The sequence below is a fragment of the Propithecus coquereli genome, unplaced genomic scaffold (genome assembly GCF_000956105.1).
Source record: "Propithecus coquereli isolate 6110/MARCELLA unplaced genomic scaffold, Pcoq_1.0 Scaffold383, whole genome shotgun sequence".
Classification (NCBI taxonomy): Eukaryota; Metazoa; Chordata; class Mammalia; order Primates; family Indriidae; genus Propithecus; species Propithecus coquereli.
In genome coordinates, this window is record NW_012149541.1 from 921,922 (window position 1) to 927,398 (window position 5,477).

At 43.1% G+C, this 5,477-nt stretch overlaps 1 protein-coding gene across 1 annotated transcript in view; it reads right to left on the reverse strand.

Annotated features, from left to right (window-relative positions):
• The window catches only part of ARMC9 (armadillo repeat containing 9), a 161,880-nt gene that overhangs the window by 12,788 nt on the left and 143,615 nt on the right, over positions 1-5,477 (reverse strand). The gene's annotated exons all lie outside the window — the stretch shown is intronic.

Consider the following 5,477-nt stretch of genomic DNA (forward strand, 5'->3'; position numbering starts at 1 on the left):
AAGAAGCTAAATACTGAAACTAAATGTAATACACTAAAATGATCATTGTAATTCTCTCTGGCTATTAGAATAATTTTTATTTTCTTTATGCTTATTTAATACATTAATTAGAATGTTTGGGACTACAATTAAAAAAAAGAAATTCGATTCAACTGGCTTAAACCATAAGGGAAATGTATTATCTAACGTAAAGAGAATTCCAGAGGTAGTGCAGAGACAGGGTGGTGAATTCCACCCTCAATGACTTCACTACTGATCCAGGTTCTCTCCACTGGGTCACTCTGTACTCCTCTGTGGTTTTGCTTTTGTTCTTAGGATTTTCACTTTGTGTAAAGAGGATGATTGCAGTATCTCCAAGCACTGCATCCCAAACAATACTCAAAGACCAAAAGGGAAAAAGAAAATACATTCTTTTCTCAAGCCCTTCATAAAAATAAGGAAAATCTCAGATTCCATGGCCAGAACGAACTGCACGCCCATTTTAAAAATCATCATTGACAACAGGAATTAAAATAAATTAAATAATCTTTTTAAAGGGTATTGGCGGAAACTGAGAGGCTGACCCTGTGAAGTAGTAGCCTTACTTCATCTTTGTGAATTCACAGTGACACAAGGCTTAGTATGTTTCTAACACACACTTCTGTCATATGGCTTTGGGTGTCATAGGACCATGACATTTCAACCAAACAACATAAGGCACACATCTGGTTTTCTCCAAGGATGAAGCAGATGAATGAAGGGATGAATCCAGTCAGAGAAGACAATGTGTTGTCATGTTAGCATGGCAAGAGCTGGGCAAGAACTAGACCTGGGAAGAGTATATTTTCTTAAAACGCTGCCTAAATGATGCATGCAGAACGAGGCCTCTGCATGGCCCAACGTGGCACCCGAGCCGGTGGAGACTCGTTCATCCAGCAGACAAGCACTGGGGCCAAGAGTGAGAGACAGAGGCCTGGGCAACTCACGGCAGCGGCAGGGAGGGATTTGGGCAGGCTCCTCAGGGCAGCCTTGACGACAGTCCCCAAGGAAGGCTCTCCAGTTGTGCATATGGCAAGGGGGCATTTGCTCCCCCTTCAACAGGAGCCATTAGCTACCTACTCCGGCAAGGCTTGGTGGGGGACACATGATGACAAGCATGTGCCTGTCTAGGGTTGGGCCCTGCAAAATGGCTGTTCTTGAATGTCAATTTCATATGGTTCAACCCAACAGTAAAGACAAGGAGACACTTAGCCACCCTGAGGGGCAGGGAAGGCTTCCCAAGGTGGGCACTCAGCCCTGAACTCTGAGATGGAGTTTGCCAGGGGCCAGAGGAGGGAAAGTTTTCCAGCAGAGGTTTAACACTATGAGCAAGGGGAAGAGGATAAAAAGGTGTGTGTGTGTGTATACAGCGTATATATTTACGCTGCATTGTTACAGAAAGATTTAAGGCACAAGACACAGATGACCTGTCTCCACCCCACCTATAAGACAGTAGTGTGGAGGGGCAGGGTGTCCTGGGGAGCTCTGACCCCTGGGTGTGGGTCCACTGAGAAGGACGCTGTAGGCCAGGCCAGGGATTTAGACTTGATTCCCAAGGGAAGTGGGGAGTCAAAGAAATGTCATTCCCTGCTAAAAAGATATTCTGTCCATAATCGTGGAGGGTGGAGGGGGCCAGGGAGAACCTTTAGGAGGCGTCCCTGACTGGGAGGGAAAGAGATGGCTCGGGCAGAGCCCGAGGGCCTGTCTGGGGCTATTTATGCCATGCCCTGAAGCAGGGTGCTCAGAAGACAGCCGTATTGATCCAGGAAATGCTGAACTGGGTGCTGCGGGGACACATCTGGGCTAGATTTGGGTGTCATGTGTGTAGAGGAAACCAGAGAACAGGCAGGATGGGACGAGGGCCTTGGATGGGGCCTCCAGAACATAGCATTTTGGGAGGAGAAGGGGTGAGATGGGGAGGGCCAGGGCACAGGGACTGGGGTGGGACAGCTGCCAGGAGGTCAGCAGTGGCCACTGCAAGAGTAGGTACAATGGGCTTGAGTGTCCTCAGGGGTTGGAAACTGGAAGGTCACCTGTGACCTTGGCCATGGTGCCCTCTGGAAGTCGCTGCCTGCCTGCGTAGGGCTGTGGACAGGGAGGAGGAGGGAGCAGGGAAGTAGGCAGAGGGGCCAGAGGGTGAGGGAAGCAGAGCCCCAGATGCTGAGAGGCCTAAGGAAGGCAGGAGGGGAGGGTGAAGACAGAGCAAAGAGGTGTTCGTGACAGGACAGAGATGGGGGCAGCAGGGACCCGGAGCCCATGGAGGGGTAGGTTTGGGTGGGAAGAAAATGTCAGGGAGGTGCAGCTGACACCCAGCTGAGGGAGGGTGGCAGGGCCCCCACTGCACACGGCAAATGCATTGGTATTTACCTGCAACCTTTCTTTTCTTGATTATAAAAACAGTAAGTGTTTATCATGAAAAATTAGGTAATTACATAGAATATATAGAATGACCTGCCTTCCCAATACCTAAGCATGACCACCTAATATTTGGTATCTTTAAAATCTCTTTTAAAATGCAAATATATACTTTAAAAATACTAGCTTGGAATCGCTATAAATAGGCAGCATGGCTATATTCATACCATTTTATAATTTGCTTTTTCACTTAATAATATGTTGTGAGGCTCTTCCCATGTCATTAAATATTCCTCTGAAACATTTTAATACTGTTTTGTGTGGATATATCATAATTTATGTAACCAGCCTCCTACTGTGGGCATGTAATTTCTGATTTTATAAATAATATTGCAATAAATACTCTTGTATATGTATCTGTGAACATCTGATTACTTCTCAGTATGAAATCCTAGCAGTGGAATTACTGACTCCAAAAGTACTACTGTCTTGAATGTGTGCAATACATATTGTTCCCAAGAGCAATAAGACTCTAGATTTATCTACACTCTTGGCATGTGGGTTACCCGAGAGTGTTGGTTGTAAATGGAGAGTCATACAAGCTTTTTGTTGTTGTTGTTGCGAATATTTATGTAATTTATGTACTAAGTTGTTCATCAAACAAATAATAATTTCAAATTAGTATAAACAAATGTCAAAAATAGCAGAATGGCTAAATAAATTGTGGTATGTCAATATAAATATAAATCATTAAATCATCTTTCAAAGGATGCTTAATAATGCAACAGAAAACTCACTGAAATCAAATAGTAAACAACATATACACGCACACAAACACTAAAAGGTTTCTATTTTTCTAAAAATATTTGTAGAAAGAAGCTAAATACTGAAACTAAATGTAATACACTAAAATGATCATTGTAATTCTCTCTGGCTATTAGAATAATTTTTATTTTCTTTATGCTTATTTAATACATTAATTAGAATGTTTGGGACTACAATTAAAAAAAAGAAATTCGATTCAACTGGCTTAAACCATAAGGGAAATGTATTATCTAACGTAAAGAGAATTCCAGAGGTAGTGCAGAGACAGGGTGGTGAATTCCACCCTCAATGACTTCACTACTGATCCAGGTTCTCTCCACTGGGTCACTCTGTACTCCTCTGTGGTTTTGCTTTTGTTCTTAGGATTTTCACTTTGTGTAAAGAGGATGATTGCAGTATCTCCAGGCACTGCATCCCAAACAATACTCAAAGACCAAAAGGGAAAAAGAAAATACATTCTTTTCTCAAGCCCTTCATAAAAATAAGGAAAATCTCAGATTCCATTGCCAGAACGAACTGCACGCCCATTTTAAAAATCATCATTGACAACAGGAATTAAATGTAAAACATTGTCCTAAGTTAATCAAATCCAACCCATAGGGCTGAGAAGGTGTCCTACCCTTCCCTGAAGAACATGCCCATCCAATACCTCGAACCTATCAGGTGTCTATTAGCAAGGAATGGTATCAAACAAGACCTAAATAAATGGGGCATTATTCTATACTTATGGTCAGGGTGGCTGTATTAGTTTCTTATTGCTCCTGTTAACAAAGCACCACAATCTTAGAGACTTAAAGCACCACAAATTTCTATCTCAGCTTTGGAGGTCAGGCGTTCAAAATGGGTCCGCGGGGCTGCATTCCTTCTGGAGGCTCTAGCAGAGAATGCCTTTTCTTGCCTTTTCCAGGTTCTTGAGGGTGTCCGCATTCCATGGCTCATGGCCCTGCATCACTCTGATGTCTGACGCAGTTTTCACATCTCTGTTTCTGACACTCCTGCCTCCCTTTTATAAAGACCCTTGGAATTACTTTGGGTCCAACTGGATAATTCTGGATAATCTCCCCACTTCTAGATCCTTAACTTAATCACATCAGCAAAGTCCCTTTTGTCATGTAAGGTAACTTAGTCACGGACTGTGGGGATTGGGATGTGGACATCCTTGAGGGACCGTTATTCTGTTTTAACACACGGAATTTACACGACCTAAGACTGCACGCTGACTTGACAATGCAAAGAAGTCAGTTATCTCTAAAATTTTATGTAAATTTACTGCAATACCAATCAAAATCCTAGAAGGATTTTTTTTTTTTAACAAAGGCAACAGACTTATTTTTAAATGAATATGGAAAACTAAAGGTCCAGACATAGCTAAATCAACTCTGAAAAAGAAGGCCGAAGGAGCGGTGGATTATCCTATGCAGTATTTAGATATGCTAAAAGCCTCTGCGATGAACACTGGTGTGGGAATAGGCAAGTAGACAGTGTTTCAAAACAGAAAACTTGGAAAACGGGAAAGGGATATATAATTAGTGGCACCACAAATCAGCGGAGAGATCACGAACTGTTTATAGGTGGTACAGAGACCAGCTCTCTGCATGGAGGAAAGTAAGCCACGAATCCTGTCCTAGGTCACATAGAGGAGATCCCTTGACTCTCGGAGGGATACTGTCCAAGACTCCCAGCGTGCAAACTTTTTAGAGGTGAGTTCAAGATGTGGAGGCAAAACTACAAATCCGGAATGTTAACATTCCGTGGGCCCTGCAGAGTGTTCCTGCGCTCCGCCCAGTACTCACCACGCCACACCGACTAGCTCCTTCCCCACTACACAGCTTGCTCTGTGTACTTCTGAGGGTGCGAATCACAATTTTTTTTTTTTGCATTCTCAGCAGTTAGCATAGAAGTGATAAAAATGTTTGTTGAAACCACCTGATGGAGGGAGCTGGTGCGGGGAACTGTGTCATTATAGCGGGAAGGTCCGTGGTTTCAGGAATATGAGGTGCCCTCATTACTTGGCAGGATCGCCACAGCCAGTAATCGTGATGAGACCATCTCCCAAATCAGAGGAGAGCAGGATGTGCTCCCAGGCACAGAAAAATGTCAAATTTCTCTCTACGAAGTAGAACATTTGACCCAAGAATTAACTGTGCCCATTGGTTAGGTTTTACATTTATTAGACTCCCTTTATCCTTATCTCTGATTAAAATGTCCTTGCATCATTGTTGCTTCTCTGAGAGGCAAGGGTTTTAATTATCTTAAAAAATAATTTTAAACAATGACTC